Source organism: Delphinapterus leucas, chromosome 1, assembly GCF_059928025.1.
Source record: "Delphinapterus leucas isolate spDelLeu-1000000601 "Yukka" chromosome 1, BTC_Dleu_Yukka2, whole genome shotgun sequence".
In the NCBI taxonomy this organism is placed as follows: domain Eukaryota; kingdom Metazoa; phylum Chordata; class Mammalia; order Artiodactyla; family Monodontidae; genus Delphinapterus; species Delphinapterus leucas.
Window position 1 is genome coordinate 52,477,824 of NC_143129.1, and position 18,633 is coordinate 52,496,456.

At 40.2% G+C, this 18,633-nt stretch overlaps 1 protein-coding gene across 1 annotated transcript in view; it reads right to left on the minus strand.

Moving 5' to 3' along the window:
- Window positions 1–18,633, minus strand: part of TSEN15 (tRNA splicing endonuclease subunit 15) — a 149,445-nt gene that overhangs the window by 64,132 nt on the left and 66,680 nt on the right. Inside the window, exon 6 of the mRNA XM_022593350.3 lies at window positions 17,073–17,186. The gene's annotated coding sequence lies outside the window, so the exon portion shown is untranslated. The remainder of the gene's footprint in view (window positions 1–17,072; window positions 17,187–18,633) is intronic.

Here is an 18,633-nt window from a genome sequence, read left to right on the forward strand (position 1 = left end):
TTCCTCCCCCAATCCAGAACCCCCCTCCGCCTCCTCGGCAGCTGCCACCCCTGGATCGCTTCTGAGCCACTAAAAGTGTGGACCCCTGGGACTAACACCCTGGGAAAACCCTCCCTCCATCCTCTCCCTTGTCTCATTGGAAGGTTGCCTGAAGGGCCGACTCACAACACTTAACATAAAGAGCAGAAACTCCCTATCCCACCAATGCCCTTGGTTTCCCACGAACTAGTGGTGGAGCAGTCGCATTTGCACGAAATGGCATGTACTAAAATAGGCAGTTTGAAATATTCCTGGCAGATGGTGTTAAATATAGACACAGCGACAGATTGGCCCCTCAGTGCAGCTCTTCTCCTGAGCGTTAAGAACATGCTGCAGCCAAGAAGCTTCTCTTTTCCGGAAGACTGTGGCAACAGCCCCAGGATCTCGCCATGCCAGAGAACTGCTAAGATTTAGAGAAGGGAGGTACCTCAGAGAGTGAACACTGGCACCATGGTAAGAGGTTCCCAAATTCCACAAGTGCGGGAATGAAAAAAAAACAAAGGTGCAGAGAAGAAGTTCTGATGAACTGGAATTATTTATCTTCCTTCTGAAGGATCAACTACTCTCTCGAGAGATGTCTTCCATGAGCAAAAATTGAAATAGAAATAGAGGCAGTACAGTGGTTAAGGTTGGAGGTTTGTGGCTAGAGTGCTCAGGTTTGAACCCTGGTTTTGCTCCTTACTAGTTATGTGAGCTTGGCCAAATTATTTAACCTTTTGCTGCCTCAGTTTCTTCATATGCAAAATGGGATAACAATAATACTCTCCTGTGACGATTAAGTAATGTAATGTAGGTAAAGGCCATGCCCAGTGCCTTGTACAGAATAACTGTTGCTTGGATGGTGGCTATTTTATTTAATGGACTAGGAAGGAGAGAGAGGTACTTATTGTAAAATGGCTGAAGAGCTTTAAGGCTTGGAGGAACATTTCAGATAAAAACCAAGCCAAAATTAAAAGTAAAGTCAGGTTGCAAATTCTTAAGTAGTTCCTATATCCACTGAGATTGTATTTGGAATGGGCGATGCCATAAATAGCTACCCAATGGAAAGCCATCACCGTGGGAAGGGTGCTGGTGTGTGAAAGGCTGGCTGCTGGGAGAGGAAGGAGACAATCTGGAGGGGCTCGGTCATTATCTTAAAAGGGAAGGCAAATCTATCTTTTCCTAAGGACTAGGACTTCGAACATCGTGAAATTCGCTATCTGACTTCCACGCAGTAAAACTTTTTAAAAGCCAGGAGGACTTTCTCTTAAATTGTAATGACAATACCTGCCAGTCTGTGGCAAGTGCCATTAAGGGACCTAGCAGGTGGTCCTGGTGCTCTGGTTCTCTGCATGCGTGTCACGCTCCATTGTGGCCGTGCCTCTGGTTTCCTTCTATCCAATCCTGTTGTCTCCAAATTCTGGAGTGAGAATTTCCGTGTATTTCACACTCTGTGTGCTGCTAGGATCATGTCCCACTGACCAAGAGAAATGTTCGCTTTGAACTGTCCTTGCAGGACTGGAACACTCCTGACAGCCTAAGTACCGCCCCCTGGAGCTAGAAGAGTCTTTTCTACAGAATTTTCTCAGGGGGATTATGGTAAAGGCAACCTCTGCAGGAGAATTATGGGACTATGTTCAGGGCTCTGGCTCCAGAAATAATAGGTCGTGCATGGTCTCATGGTACAGACTTGCCCGTATTCTTATATCCTGCATTAATTAAAATAGGCTAACTGCTGTTACAGACTAACCCCAACGCTTCAGAGGCTTAACAGGGTGAAGGGTTGTTTTTCTCTCAAGCAAAGTCCATTGGCATTGGGATGGGGAGGAGTGGGGGTGGGATGTCCCTGCTCCATACAGTCATTTAAGAACCCAGGCTGACAGAAGCCCTGCAGTTTTCAATTTGTGGCTTTCAAGGTTGCCTGGGTGTCACCATCCAGTAGACAGAAAGGTGCATGGAGAACCACAGTGGGAAGTTTTTATGGGTCAAGCCTAGAAGAGGTATATCTATCTATCTATCTATCTATCTCACATCACTTCCACTCATATTCCATTGGCTATAACTTAGTATATGACCATATAGAGAATGTAAAGGAGGCTTGGACATGTAGTTTACCTGTGTTCCCAGGAAAGAGAGGAAAATCAAGAATTTTGGGGATCAGCAGCCACCATATTGCACTTCTTGAAGCTATTTCAAGAGACCAGGAGACATTTTGAATTGACATTTGGAAAAAATTCCAGAATTTTTTTCAAATTTCCTGTGCTGTTTTCACTCAATTTTGAATCAGACTTGTTAAATAGTTGCTTCTAACCTACATCTCTTCCTATTAAATCTTGTAGTCAAGGAACATCACAGCTTCCCTACAATAAAAGTGGAGTTGATCCATCCCTCACAGCCTAAGTTTCTTTGTGAATGGCACAGTAACTGAGTGCCTCCTCTTAAGAAGAAAACACCAATTATTCTTTAAAAGAAAGCTTATTTTCCTCAATTCAAGACTCAGAGTTTTGCACTTTGCATTATTGTGAGTGTTTTAGAAACTGCTGATACTCCTCTAGTGCTGTTTGTACCAACAGGCTGCAAAAGAGCCCAGTAGACAAAGGAATAAAAGAAAAGGAAAGAACCCTTTCATTTATAACAGGACCAGTCCTATAATGGCCACAGAATATGCTCCCCAGCATTTAAGTAAGAACTGCCAGATGCTTTCCTCATTCCTACTAAAGGAAGTTGTATGCATGGATATAATGATATTCGTATGTTTACAGCATGCTCTTACCTTTATGATCAGTTATAAGGACATTAAAATTTTCTGCAATATTAATGAAAGTAAACGTATTGCTAAGGCTTTAAAGACCAAACAAAAATTCCATTATAGCTGAAAATTTGCAATAATATTGTTGAGTGTACAGTCTACTGCTATAGGAAGATACAAATATAATAAAATTTAATATACAGTCTACCCCATGTATACTTCTATCTGACACCTCTTACATTTTAGTATATTTAAGTTTTCACTATAAATGTTTTTACATAGAACAATAGTTCTAAAACTTAGTTGTGCACCAGAATCACACAGAGAGCTTGTTAAATATAGATTCCCAGAAACGACCCTGGACTGAATATGAGGGGGTATAGTAATACCTCATTTTGGTATTTACCTCATTTTGTATTTACCTCATTTTGGTAAATACATATGCACTGGGGCATATGTATTTTTAACAAGTTTTCCAGGTGGTTCCAATGCATACCAAAGCTTGAAAATCACGCCTGATGTGTCTTAACGCTCCCAGTGTCTGGCATATAGTAGGCACTTAACATACATTTGATGTATGAATGAGTGAGTGAATGAGCAAAATAAATTTGTTGCTGAGTCTAAAGCAATAAAATAAAAATTCATTGGGAATTTACTGCCACTAGCATTAAACACAAAAATAAGAAATAACCTCATTCCCAGGAATGCTGCAATAATAATTCAACTTTATTTGTACAGTGTTTATCATCAAGTTTCACTGACATCAAATATTCAAATTTACTACTAGAATGCCAAAAAGCCATAGATGAATAATAGGGTATCTGGAAAGGATATGCCACACTCAGAGGGGGAATGCAAGAATTGGAATAAACTAATTTTGATGAAGACACAACATCTTAATAATGCAAAAATCTATATCCTTCCAGTGTTGCAGGTATATCTGGATGAGAACTATTTATCTAGTGTCAAGCACAATTTCAGGGCCACCTGCTTAATGATAATTTTTAATTAAATGACAGGTACTTTATTAGGAGTTAGACTCCCCCAAAGCAAAGTGTGTTATGAGAATTGCAAGCTTTCAGAAAGCTGACACATACCTTCCTGTGTGTAACATCCTCCCAGTTTTCCTGTGACCTCTCTGGGTGCTCCTCCTCTGCCTTTTCAGGCTCATCATCTTCTACTCAACCATTAAAAATTAAATTCCTCAAAGTTTTGAGCTAGGCTCTCTCCTTTTATCACTCTCCAGAGCATATGATCTATCCCTATACCTTTAATTATCATACATTTATACATGATACCCAAATTGTTGTCTCTAGCTCAGACCACTCCTCTGAGCTCTAGTTGGTTATGCACACCATACAAGAACAGTTTATAAAACTTAGACCTAACTTTAATGAGTAAAAGAAAAATATTAGTCAGTCTTTTATTTTTAACTGATTAAGCATATAGGTATATAAAAATATACTTGATAAATGTGAAAAATCTTGATATCATATGCCAAGCACTCAGTAAATATTACATGCTGGGGTATTTTTTTTTCTGATGCTGTTATATATAATATAGCCCTCCAAAGCAGGATAAACATAAAATTTCAAAGCTACATCAAGATGTACATCTGAGTAGATAGTGTCAATTGTGCTGAGATGGAATGATGTTTGGCTGGAATTTTGAACACCGAATCTTGGACCAGCCCCCTATGGCTAGCTGTCTCAGGTTCAGGAGGAAAAAGTGTAGGTGCAGAGGAAAGCTGCTCTGTTTATTACTGTGAAGTTTTAGCCCCTCCTTGTCCTCTCCACTTGGAAATTAATCCCCACTGAGCTGCACAGGGCCACCTGATGCCAGGGGGATTCCTTTGCCTGGAGAAGGCCACCAAACAGCCTGGATCTCAATCAAGCACAGTGGCCTAGTTCCTCAAGATCTACATCCAGTCCTGGTCCTCAAGTCCTACTACTCTGATGACTAGAAAATATAAGGAGAGAGAAACCCAAAGGAAAAACATGAGGGAGAAGGGAGAGTTTCCACCTATGGCCACTCCCTCTCAGTATTCCACTGGTATTGATCCATCGCGGTTATCCTCCAGATGGTAGGGTAAGGAGTTTTGTACTTGTCCAAGAGATTAATGGGTGCCATTTGTTCAGTGATGTGTTTATTCATCCAACAAATATTTGTGAGTGACATATGTGTCAGGCACTCTTACTGGTACTATGGTTACAGGAGCAATGAAAAATGACAAAATCCCTGCCATAATAGGACCTATATATTCTAACATATAAGTAAAATATATACAAGGTCAAATGATGATAAGTCCTATTGAAAAAAATAAAGCAGGGAGGGTGGACAGGGAGTGCTAAGCTATTACAATAACATAAGCAAGAGATGATAGTGTTCAAAAATCACAGTTGGAGATCCTAGTACTCCACTTTAAATTGATAGAACAGCTAGGCAGAAAGTCAGCAAGTATAGAGAAGACTTAAAAACACTTGCCCTCACAGATATTTATAAAACATTCCACTCAATGACAGCAGAATACACATTCTTTTCAAACATGCATGGAACATTGTCTGGAGTGGACCATACGTCAGGCTATAAAACAAGTTTCAATAAATTTAAAAGGTCCAAAATCATACAAAGTGTGTTGTCTAACTATAATACAATTAAATTAGAAATCAACAACAGAAGGAAATTGGGGGAATTACTAAATACTTGGAAATTAAACAAAACACTTCTAAATAAACTATCTGTCAAAGAAAAACACCAGAAGGAAATTTTAAAAAATATTTTGAGCTGAGTAAAAATAAAATTCAACATATCAAAATTTATGGGATGCAGCTAATTCAGTAATTAGAGGGAAATATATAGCTATAAATGTCTACACTAGAACAGAAGACAGTTATTAAATCAATAACTTAAACATCAACCATAAGAAACTAGTAATAGAGGGACTAAATCCAAAACAAGAAAGAGAAAGGAAATAATGAAGAGTAGAGTAGAAAACAGAGAAGTAGAAAACAGAGAAATAGGAAACAGAAAAATAGTAGCAAAAAATCAATGAAACCAAAAGTTGGTTCCTTGAAAAGACCAACAAAATTGATAAATCTTTAGCTAGACTAACCAGGAAATAAAAAGAGGAGACATAAATTACCACCCCCCCAAAAAAAGAGGGGCAATCCTTTCCATTCTTGCAAAAAATTAAAGGATTATAAGTGAATATTATAAACTACTACTTTATATCAAATTAGACAACTTATGTAAAATGAAAAAATTTCTATAAAGACATGTTACCTAAACTGACTCAAGAAGAAATAGAAAATCTGAATTGATATATAATAAGGTAAAAACCGATTTGTAATTTGAAATCTTCCCACAATGACAAAGTCATGCCCAAATGGATTCACTGGCAAAAGTTTTCCCACTAAGACTAGGAATATGGCAAGCATACCTACTCTTACTCCTTCTACTCAACCTTGTACCAAAGTTCTAGTCAGTTTAATAAGGCAAGAAAAAAATTAAAAGCATACCAATTGGAATGGAAGAAGTAAAACTGCCTTTATTCACAGGCAACATGATCTTGTATGTAGAAAATCTTGAGAAATCCTCACATTAAAAGATATATTCGAGTTAATAAACAAGTTTGGAAAGGTCACAAGGTACAGGATCAATGCACAAAAATCAATTATATTTCTACATGTTAGCAAGGAACAGTCCAAAATCAAGATTAAGAAATGGGGCTTCCCTGGTGGTGGAGTGGTTGAGGGTCCGCCTGCCGATGCAGGGGATGCGGGTTCGTGCCCCAGTCCGGGAAGATCCCACATGTTGTGGAGCGGCTGGGCCCATGAGCCATGGCCGCTGAGCCTGCCTGTCCGGAGCCTGTGCTCTGCAACGGGAGAGGCCACAACAGTGAGAGGCCCGCATACCGCCAAAAAAAAAAAAAAGATTAAGAAATGACTTCCATTCACAACAGCGTCAAAAAGAATAAAATATTTAGGAATCAAGTTAACAAAAGAAGTGCAAGATAGGGCTTGTACATTGAAAACCACAAAGCATTGCTAAATAAATGGAGTTACATTCCATGTTCATAAACTGAAGACTCAATTTTATTAAGATGGCAATTCTCCCCGAATGATCTATAGATTTAACACAATCCATATAAAATTGCCATCAGGATTTTTTATAGAAATTGACAAGTTTACTCAACAATGCATGTGAAAGTGCAAAGAACCTACAGTAGCTGAAACAGTCTTGAAAAAAAAGAGAAAAGAATTTATATTGCCCAATTACAAACTTAACCATAAAGCTACAGTAAGCAAAACAATGTGGTACTGGCATAGGACAATCACATAGATCAATGGAACAGAGGTGAGAGTCCAGAAACAAACTCTCACATTTATGGTCAGTTGATTTTTGACAAATATGCTAAGGCAATTCAATAGGGGAAAGGTAGTCTTTCCAACAAACAGGGCTGAGACAATTGGCACTTATATGCAAAAAAAATTGAAAATAAAAAGAATGTAGATAGTAACTTCACACCATACACAAATTAACTCAAAATGGATCATAGACTTAATGTAGAAGTGAAATTACAAGACTTCTAGAAGAAAACATAAGAAAAAAAATGTAGTGACATTTAGATGTAGAGTTCTTATATATGATATCAAAAACAAGAAAAAAATTGATAAATTGGACTTTATAAAAATTAAGACTTTTGCTCTTCTAAAAGGCACCATTAGAAAAATGAAAGGGGGAAGGCACAAACTGGGAGAAACGGTTTGTAAATCATATGTCTGATAAAGAACTTGTATCCAGATTATATAAACAACTCATATGACTCAATAATAAGACAAGCAATTCAATTTTTAGATAGTCAAAATATTTGAATAGACATTTCACCAAAGAAAATATAAGAAGAGCTAATGAGCACATGAAAAGATGCTTGACATCAATAAATCATTAAGAGATGCAGTTTAAAGCCAAAATGAGGTATTACTATACCCCCACTAGAATGGCTATAATCAAAAAGACAGACAACAACAAGTATTGGTGAGGATGTGGAGAAATTAGAACCCTTATACCTGTGGGAATGAAAAACGATAGACCCACTTTGGAAAACAGTTTGGCGGCTTCTTATAAAGTTAAATATATTTTTACAACCTAGCAATTCCACATCTAGATATCTACATAAGAGAAATACAAACATACGTCCACAGAAAGACTTAAAGTTCAGAGAAGACTTACTCACAATAGCCAAAAAACTTGAAACAATCCAAATGTTGACTAACTAATGAAAAGATAAACAAATGTGGTATGTCCATGCAATGAAATACTATTCAGCAGTGAAAAGGAGCAAACTACCAGTGCATGCTACAACATAGATGAACCTCAAAGACATTATGCTAAATGAAAGAAGCCACACAAAAAACACTACATATTGTATGATTCCATTTATATGAAGTGTCCAGAAAAGGCAAATCTATAGATACAGAAAACAGAGCAGTGCTTGGCAAATCTATAGATATAGAAAGCAGAGCAGTGGTGGCCAGGGATTGAAAGTGGGAGCAGAATTGACTGCAAATAGGCACAAAGAAATGTTTTGGGGTGATGGAGATGTTCTAAAACTGTGATGATGGTTACACAATTCTATTACTAAATGACTACTAAAAATCATTGAATTATACACTTACAATACGTGACTTTTATAGTATATAATTACACCTCAATAAAAAAAGAGAGGTGATGGTGGCTTGGTTATGGGGTCTCAGAGGGGAGGTGATGAGAAGTGCTACCAGCAGATGGTAGAAGACAACATTATACTACGGGTGAGCATAATGGGGAGACCAGGGTCTTGATCCAGGTCAGATTTCTTCAGAGACATCGAACCAATAGAATATATATATATATATATATATATATATATATATATATATATATACACATGTATTTTTAAGAGGAAATTTATTATAGGAATTGGCTCACACAATTATGGAGGACAAGTCCCACTACCTGCCATCTTCAAGTTGGAGAAGGGAAGCCAGTGGTATAATTCAATCCAACTCTGAAGATCTGAGGACCAGGGCAGCTGATGGTGTAAGTCCTGGTCTGAGTCTGAAGTCCAGCAGCACTGATGGCTGAGGGCAGGAGAAGATGGTGTACCAACTCAAGCAAAGACAGCAAATTTGCCCATCCTTCACCTTTTTGATCTATTTAGGCCCTCACTATACTGGATGATGCCCACCCAAAGTGGTATGGGCAATCTTCTTTATTTCTTCCTTATTCAGCCTACTGATTCAAATGCTAATCTCTTCCAGAAACACCCTCATAGACACACCAAGAAATAATAGTTTACCAGTTATCTGGGCATCTGTTAGTCCAGTCAAGTTGATGCATAAAATTAACCATCACAGTCACTTAACAGATCAACATGTGGATTAAAAACAATACTTGTGCTTCATTTTCCCACCATGTACTGTTTGGGTTTTTTTAACATAAATTTATTTATTTATTTATTTTTGGCTGCATTGGGTCTTTGTTGCTGTGTGCCGGCTTTCTCTGGTTACATTGACCAGGGGCTACTCTTTGCTGCTGTGCGCAGGCTTCTCACTGCAGTGGCTTCTCTTGTTGTGGAGCATGGGCTCTAGGTGTGTGGGCTTCAGTAATTGTGGCTCGCAGGCTCTAGAGTGCAGGCTCAGTAGTTGTGGCTCACGGGCTTAGTTGCTCCGCGGCATGTGGGATCTTCCCAGACCAGGGTTCAAATCCGTGTCCCCTGCATTGGCAGGCGGATTCTTAACAACTGTACCACCAGGGAAGTCCCTGTGATGGACTTTTGATCTAGTGAGTAAACTGGTTTCCTGAGTCCTGTGTACGGTTCTAGAAAATTAATCAGACCCAAGGAAAGGGTTGAGGAAATCTCTGATTTATAGCCAGCTGGTCAGAAATATAGGTGACAACCTGGACTTGCAATTGACATCTGAAGTAGAGGGACATCTTGTGGGACTGAGCCCTTAACTTGTGGAATCTGATGCCATCTGGGTAGATAGTCAAAATTGAGCTGAATTGTAGGATACCCAGCTGGTGTCCAAGAATTGCTTGGTGGTGTGGGTAGAACGCCCACCCTGCCCTGCACCCTGCACCCGCCCCAAACACACACAATGGAATTGGTTGCAGAACCTTTTCATAGGCAATAAAAATCATGGAGAAATTCTGAGCTCAAGAATGATATGGTTTCAATTTCCCAGAGCCACTGTAGGAAGAAGCCACAGGATGAACAAAGGAAGACATTAGCTTCCAGAGTGTGGTCCAGATACCACAAGGTGAAAAGGGATCTGCACTGTGGTACTGACAGTGATGAGAGTGTTGGAAGAATAAAAGCAGAACAGGGAGAATTTGTGAATTTCTCTCACGGATGACTATCTAGGGAGGGTGCATTCAAAGATGGCTGTGGTTCTGAGCCTGGACTGGGAGAACAGTGTCATCAGGAACAGAAACAGTTTCATCTGGAGAAGAGAGACTTCATGGAGAACATGATAGATTCAGTTTGGGATACGTTTGGAGGAAGGGATTCTGGCAGAGCAATCAAATGGAACATTTTAGCAGTCAGGCACTTAGAAATGTAGGCCTGGAACTCTGGAGCTCCGAAATTTTAAGCAATGATCAGCCACCTTCAACGTTCTTTAAATCATGGTACATGGATAATTAAACCAGGAAAGAGCATTTTTAAACAAACATTCAAGTACTACCTCCTCTCTGGGCTGGCCTGTTTGTCTCAGTAACTATGCCCAGTTAAGAGGGTCTTCCAAGTATCCTGCCTCTTTGCTCTTCTTAACCAAGGGAAAGGGAAAAAATCCAAAGAATTCTTTCGTAACAGAGAGTAAATGTAGGGTTCAGTGAGTTTACCCTTATTTTTAATAAGCTCTAACTAAATGAGCTAACTGGCCATAGATGGTTAGCATTATACTTTAATTAGTAGAGGCTTAAAAACTCCTCCTTCTGTAAACCTGGTAGGCAAGTATGAGGCCTGCAGCATTTCAACAGGACTCCATCAAAGAGAAAGTTGGTTGGGAGAAGAGCAACTTCTGCATTAGAGGCCGGGGCCCTATGAATAAAGCTGTAACTATTGGGGTTTCATGGTCCCCAATCTCAATGTTTGGATCCTGTGAAACAGATTCTATGGTGGGCAGTTTTCCCCAAGCTCCATCCCTACTGTAAGTTACCAGGCTGGCATGAATTTTAATATTAGAATCAGGCTATATTGCTAGAGCTATAGGAGTAATGACCCTCCCTCTGGGTGGGATTTGAACAATCTATCCCTTTCCTAGAAAGTTCTTCTGAGATATTAACATTTTTACATTTTACTATGAAACCAAGACATGATCTCACAGGTGCTAGGATCTTCTTAAGCAATCTGTGCCTCCGTTACTCCATTTAAAAAATGGATGAGGGCTTCCCTGGTGGCGCAGTGGTTGAGAGTCCGCCTGCCGATGCAGGGGACACGGGTTCGTGCCCTGGTTTGGGAAGATCCCACATGCCACAGAGCGGCTGGGCCCGTGAGCCATGGCCGCTGAGCCTGTGCATCCGGAGCCTGTGCTCCGCAACGGGAGAGGCCACAACAGTGAGAGGCCCGCATACCGCAAAAAAAAAAAGGATGAAATATTATTGTATATCTCACAGGATCATGGTGAGGATGGAAGTTGTTAATTTACATATGGCATATTAGGTGTTATAGTAATTTATGTATAGAAGAGTGCCTGGTTCATAGTAAGTGCTCAATAAACATTAGATTTTTAATTTTTATCATAGTAACTCTCATTCAGGGCCCTTCTCTTCTACATTTTTTCCCTGAAAATGTTAATTTTACATTACCTGCATTGTTACTTAAGAGTTCGTTTGAATGCACAGTTCTGGGCCCCAAACTATACCAATGGGATCTCTCTATCCCTCGGAATGGAGCCCAGAAATCTGCCTTTGAACAAGTTTTCTAAGAGATTTTAGTCTCCCTGGAGTTTGAGACCCACCAGTTTACTGGGATTATATGAAGTACGGATGACATTTCTCCCTTGCCTTCATGTCCTGCTGCCTGGATCAGCTATGGAAGTATTCCATCATCTAGAAACCAAAGACTGAGATGTAATTGTTCAAGGCACGGCGGAGCCTGAGTCAGTATAACGTCAGCAAGATCACTCTGAAGAGCCCCTGAGTCTTGTAAAAATTTACCTCATGATCTGTTATGATCAATTCCTGGCCTGCAGTCTCTGGAGGGAGCCTCCCACAGACATCAGCTTCCCTAGAAGGAGATCTGTTTAGGGAGCCTGGTGATGCTTTGAATACATCTGTCACCACATCAATCAAGTCAGATCCACAACGTTCATGATTCCTGCTGCTTCCTGGCTGTGAATTATCTGATTCCCTGGCATGTCAGCATATCAAATGATTCATTTTGAATCTCAACCTCACTGGATGTGACATTCGAATTTGACTCCTCTGCGAATCTTTACCCCAGAGCAGCTACCATGTCTCATATGAGAATCTTGCCACATCATCACAGTGATCACAATACAAAATAATGTCCTATTGTTATGACTTTATGGTTGACTGTCCAAAAACTTTCACAGCTATTATCTGACAAGCCTTCGCAATGGGAGTTAGAAAAAACAGGAGTCCTTTCTGCTTCACAGGAAGCAAAACCTCAGGGAGTTTATGTGACTTACCTAAACTCACCTAACAGATTAGAGGCTAACATGATCAGCAATTCTCCATGCTCACAGCATGGTCTTGTCCTGCTACCCTACATGGCCTCCAGCCGTTGTGTCCTCAGGGTAGAGAAGAAGTGAGGAGCAGTGAATCGGAGTCCATCACTCACTGCTTTGTGATCTTGACAAAACCCACCTCACAGTGGTGAGATAAGGATACAGTGTCAAGCATAAAACTCCATAGGTGCTGCAGGTTAATATCCTTGCCAATATGAATAACTACAGACATCACTGACAGTAAGTGATGGTGGTCCTGACCAAAATGGCTGAGAGTCCATCAGGATCCTGTCTCCCCTCTTACATATTCTTTTTGAGAAAGAGGATAATTGGTTATTATGTTCCATTTTTGTCTTCTTTTGCTTTGATAAGGTAGAGAAAACTTTTGGAACGTATTCCCCAGTTTTCAACAACTGTAGACTAAATTATTATATTATATTATATTTGACACAGGGAATTGAGGGTTTTTTTTTCCCCAGAGAACTGAACTTAAGCTATACTCTTGTCCCAACTCAAATGAGTTCAGTTACTCTGTTTTGTTCCAGTAACTTTTTGACCAAATTAAGAAGACATGGTATTCTCACACACACACACACACACACACACACACACACACACACACTAGACTATTACTCAACCATAAAAAGAATGAAATAATGTCATTTGCAGCAACATGGATGGACCTAGAGAATATTATAGTGAAATAAGTCAGACAGTGAAAGACAAATATGATATGATATCATTTATATATGGAATCTAAAAAATAATACAAATGAATTTATATACAGAACAGAAACAGACTCATGGATATATAAAACAAACTTGTGGTGGTTATCAAAAGGGGAGAGGGAGGGGGGGGAAGGACAAATTAGGGGCATGGGATTAACAAATACAAACTACTGCATATAAGATAGATAAGCAACAAGGCACAGGGATGCCCATTATCTTGTAATAACCTATAATGGAATAAAATCTGCAAAAATACTGAACCACTATGGTGTACCCCTAAAACTAACACAATATTGTAAATCAACTATACTTCAATTTAAAAAAGTAGGGCTTCCCTGGTGGCATAGTGGTTGAGAGTCCACCTGCCGATGCAGGGGACACAGGTTCATGCCTCGGTCCGGGAAGATCCCACATGCCGCGGAGCAGCTGGGCCGTGAGCCATGGCCACTGAGCCTGTGCGTCCGGAGCCTGTGCTCCGCAACGGGAGAGGCCACAACAATGAGAGGCCCATGTACAAAAAAAAAAAAAAAAAAATTAATAATAAATTAAAAATGCTGAAAAGATACACTAGATCAGATGAGCAGGTGAGATACGACCAGGCAAGGAAAATATATTAGTTGGATGAATTTCCCAGATACCTGCTTGACCTGGTAAGCTGGTCCCTGACTAATTTCTCAACCACATCTAGAAAGTTAGAATGAAATATTAAATAAAGGAATAAGTAAACATGTTGACACTCAGGGAACAATTTGCCTTAGATGATGTAATTATAACTTTCAGTTAATTACAATCACAGAGATTTTATGCCTCGTCTCACAATCACTTCCTGCTAACAACAAGTTAATTCATTGCCACTACCTTTGCACCTTTCTGTTCCACATACAACACTCACCAGAACTTAAAAAGTCCTTGGGGGAAACTGAAAAGTGAGGGAGGAGAACGAGTTACCTGTCAGGCTAAGGACCATGGAGGTTCTGAGTGCATAAAAAACCCCAATAGAAGCAACATCATAGAGGATTAGCGTATTAACACAACAACCTGCATTCTCTGTACATCTAACGAGGAAAATCCTCCTCCTGCCTGCCACTGCCCCTCCCCCACCAACTCCCCGAAGCATCTGGTACCCTGGGAATTTGTTCCCACCCAGGCAGGGCAAGTGAAGCCTGACACAAAACACTGTGAGCATCAGAGCGGCCATCTGACATGCAGAGAAATGACCCATGAGGGGAATGTAACCCAAGAAAATAACTCGTGGGAAAACAAAAATATTCCCAGCAGCACTATTTTTAAGGGAAAAAACTATAAAGAACGAAAAAGCAGACAAGTGTATAGAAGCTCCAAAAATACCATGATGGAATACTACACAGCTGATAAAAATAACAAGTTTATGGACTACGAACACGTAGGAATGTTTATATAGAGCCGTGTGAAGTGGAAAGTTACAAATAACAATGTAAAAATTAATTTCTATGTCTGTGTTTAAATCCTGAACACTGCTGTAAAAATTCTCACCACCCGAGAGAATATAATCTTTATGAATTTATCCTATCTCAAATTAAATGGACCACATTACTGCATTTCTCTAGTAAGAACATTCTCTCAGTCTTACAACTTCTACTTACATTTCTTCCACTAGTCTCACACTTCTCAGCTCTCTCATAAGAGAATCCTAGGAGTCGTCTGTGACTCTTGCTCTGCCTGCCTGATTCTGGCAACACAATCCCTCTCCTTTCTTGTGTTCTAGCCACAAGGGCCTGTTGGATCCTTGAATTTGCCAAGTGCTCTGCTGTCTTGAGGTCTTCCATTATGCACTTCCTGCTCCCTAGAAGGCCCTTGCGTTGCATAAGTCAACTCAACCAAGTCTCATAGTTATGCCCCTCCACTGTTATCCACATGCATGTTTCCCTTCATAGCACCTAGCATGCTGTGTAATTATAGATATATTTGCATGGCTAGTGGCTTACAATGTCCCCCTCCCCTAAATAAACTGTAAACTCCATGAGGAATCTGGGCTGTTCACAATCATATAACTACCTAGCACTTGACAGAGTGCCTGGCCCAGACTGGTTGTCTAATAAAATTTTGTGAATGAATGAATGGATGTGTGAATGAATCAATGGATGTATGAATGAATGAAGTGATGTGAATATAATTTTTTTATTGAAGTACAGTTGATGTACAATATTATATAAGTTATAGGTGTACAAAATAGTGACAATTTTTAAAGGTTATACTCCATTTATACTTATTATAAAATATTGGCTAGATGTGAATATAATTTAATATTCATTAGGTTTTATTTTTTCCACAAAAATACCATGTAGCGTAGACTAATGAAAATGCCTTGCACTCATTCGAGTGGTACTTTCTAATTTCAAAGCATTTTCATATACAATAATACAATTTAAAAATTCTTTAGTATCCTATGAGGTAGACATTACTCCAGCTTCACATTTGAGGAAATGGAGACTTGGGGAAATGAAATAATTGGCCCAAGCTGAACTAAGTGGTAGAGAGAGGTATGGAATCCACACTTGCTTGGATTCAGGCCAGTGACTTGGACCTTCTGCCTCTGTGGCTCCAAGTATGCCACTGTGTCCACTATAGGATGCATTGGGAGCACCAGAGGGCTGGAAAGTGCAGAGGCATTATCCTGTTGGCTACTGATACTTGGGAATGATGGGAGGTGATGGGGCTACAGTCTGGGGAGAGGGTCCTGGCCCTGGCCAGGGAGGGTTGGAGTGATGAGGCAGTGGGCAGTGGGCCACAGATGTGACTCTCAGGTCACTCTTTCACATGCAACCTGCAGTTGTTCAATGCCTCATTGTCAGTGTTACTCTGGCGATCATGCAATAGGTATATGAAACTATTGATTACTGATAATTGCACAGATGGCTCCATAGTCATCAAACTCAGATGCAACACAACAGAACCAATAGAGCATGGGCTTGGGGTCCAAACTCCAGGTCTGAACGCCAAAGGTGTGGTCAGAAAGTCAAGTGACACAGAGAAGTCAAGGAGAGTCAACATGGATATTTCAACACCATCACTCTGGCAAAGCTATGACCTTATTCATCATATTGTTTGTCCTATCTGAATATTTATAAAAATAGAAGCTCAAAGGGCAGAGGTGTGGTGGGAGGGAGTATGATATAAAAAGGCAAGTAACGAAATGAAGGCCTAACCCTGAAGGCAGAAAATCCTTTCTTGGGTCACATGCTTTTAGTGCACCCTTTTCATCATTCCAACTTTCACACTGTGTTAAAGCCTTCATCGTCTTCTCAACCCCTGTCTGCAGCAGCTTTCCATAAAGAGCTTGATGACAGATCTGTCTGTTGGGAAAACCACAGCCTCATTTTTCTCTCTCTTCAGAAGAAGAGAGAAAAAACCCTTAGAACTGTGATACGTGCCACCACTTAACAAGGCGGGCTTGCAAGGCCAGCAGTGGAGAGGCTGGTTATTTCTTCCCTGACAGCATCTGTAATTCCAGCAGCTGCCTCTAGGCAAATGGCAGGTGGTACCTGACGTTGATTGCACAGGCCCAAAGCCGAGATTCACCCCAAACAAGAATGACTAAAACAAATCAGGAGTTGAATGTTCATTGCCCTTCTCACGCTTGTTGAATTATTAAATTACTAAATTTTTTGCATTATGCTTTTGTATTACTAAAATAATACTACAGTTATTATTAATAATGTAATTACTTGAGAGGAACACTGTAACATTGAAACAAATCCAATAATAAATATAGCTACCATTTTTAACACCTTGCCTATGTTACATTTTTCATTTTTCACAATAACCTTTTTACTAGCAAGGAAAATGAGATTCAGACTTACCCAGTAGGGTGCGAAGTTGGAAGTTAGGAGATTAAGTCTGTTCCCAACTATGTTATTAATTAGCTGGGTGGCCACAGGCAAGTCTAGTTATCTCTCTGGGCTTCGATTTCCCTTCTGGAGACAGAAAATGAGTGAGTTAGACTTGCAGATGGTGCAGGTACCTTCTTGCTTTAAGTGTCTTCAGGTTGAATTTTATTGCTTTCTTTCATCAATGATTGTTCTAGTTCTTGTTTTGGGTTTTGGGTTTTTTCTTTCCTAATCCCCACAGTTTTCTCATCATCCAACTCTCAGCTTATCACCTCTCAGCGAGATTTCATTGACCAATCCTGCTAAAATAGCTTGTCCAGCCTCCCACTCTTTATTACAAAGTCTAAACACCTTGGCATGGCACACACAACTGCCACAGATTGGCCCCAATTTTCTCCTCCAGAACCTAGTAAACAGTCAATGAATATTTGTTGATTGAATTTATGAATAAATCCAATTTATTAAAAGTTCTTTTGATTCTGTCACAGAAACCCTAGAATTGTGCTGTCCAATATGGTAGTCAATAGCCACATATAGCTATTTAAATTTAAATTAAAAGTTCAGTTCCTCAGTCTCACTGGCCACCTTTCAAGTATTCAATGCTGTATGTGGCACGGACAGTGCAGAATAAAACATGTCCATCATTGCAGAAAGTTCTACTGGGGAGTGCTGGTCTAAATTCTGGCCCTTTCTCTCCAACCTCACCGTGATTCCTCATCTGGATTCTTATGTCTCCTAAGTGGCCTGAGAGTAGCCTCCTCCCATGCTAGTCCATTCTCCACTCTGCCCCATTCATTTAGTTCATTTATTCATGCAGCAAATATTTAAGGAGGACCTTATACATGCCAGGTCTTCACAGGAGACCAAGCAGGGCACGAGTCAGACCTAGTCCTGCCTCTGTGAACTTACAGGCTGGAGATAATGTGTGTATGTCATTCTCACGCTTCAAAACTAATGTTGGGTCCTCTACCAAAGTACTCTACAGTGTTGCTCCTAGAATTCTGGGCTCTGGGGGATACAGCAGACAGAGTCAACTCTGCTCTCAAGAGGGGGTTAACTGATAGAGAGGTTCCTGTGTGTGTGTGTGCGTGTGTGTGTGTGCATGTGTGTGTGTGTAAAATGGCAGGAGGGCCCATGGGCTGCACTTCTGCCTTCTAGCCCTTGAGCTGGAGGACAAATGGCCTCTTCGTGCACTAAGGTCTCAGTTTCAGCTCTCCCTTATCACTGCTCCTGCGTGTTCTGTACCTGGTCCTCTACCATATTGCTCTAATGCTGTCCCCTGTCCTCTGCATACCCTCCTCTCAGTGGGATTTTATTTCTCTTACGCTGAACTCTCATTCATCCTACCAAACCCACTTCAAGTATCATTTTCTGTGAACTCCTTCCCGGCAACCCCAGATAAGCGAGGGGATCTTTGTCCTGTGTGCCCATGGCTACTTCTTATTCATCATCATAGCCTCAATGCCTGAAATATAATAAGTCCCCAATACATGATTTTGGACAGGTGATTAATGAATGATGACTGGACGAATAC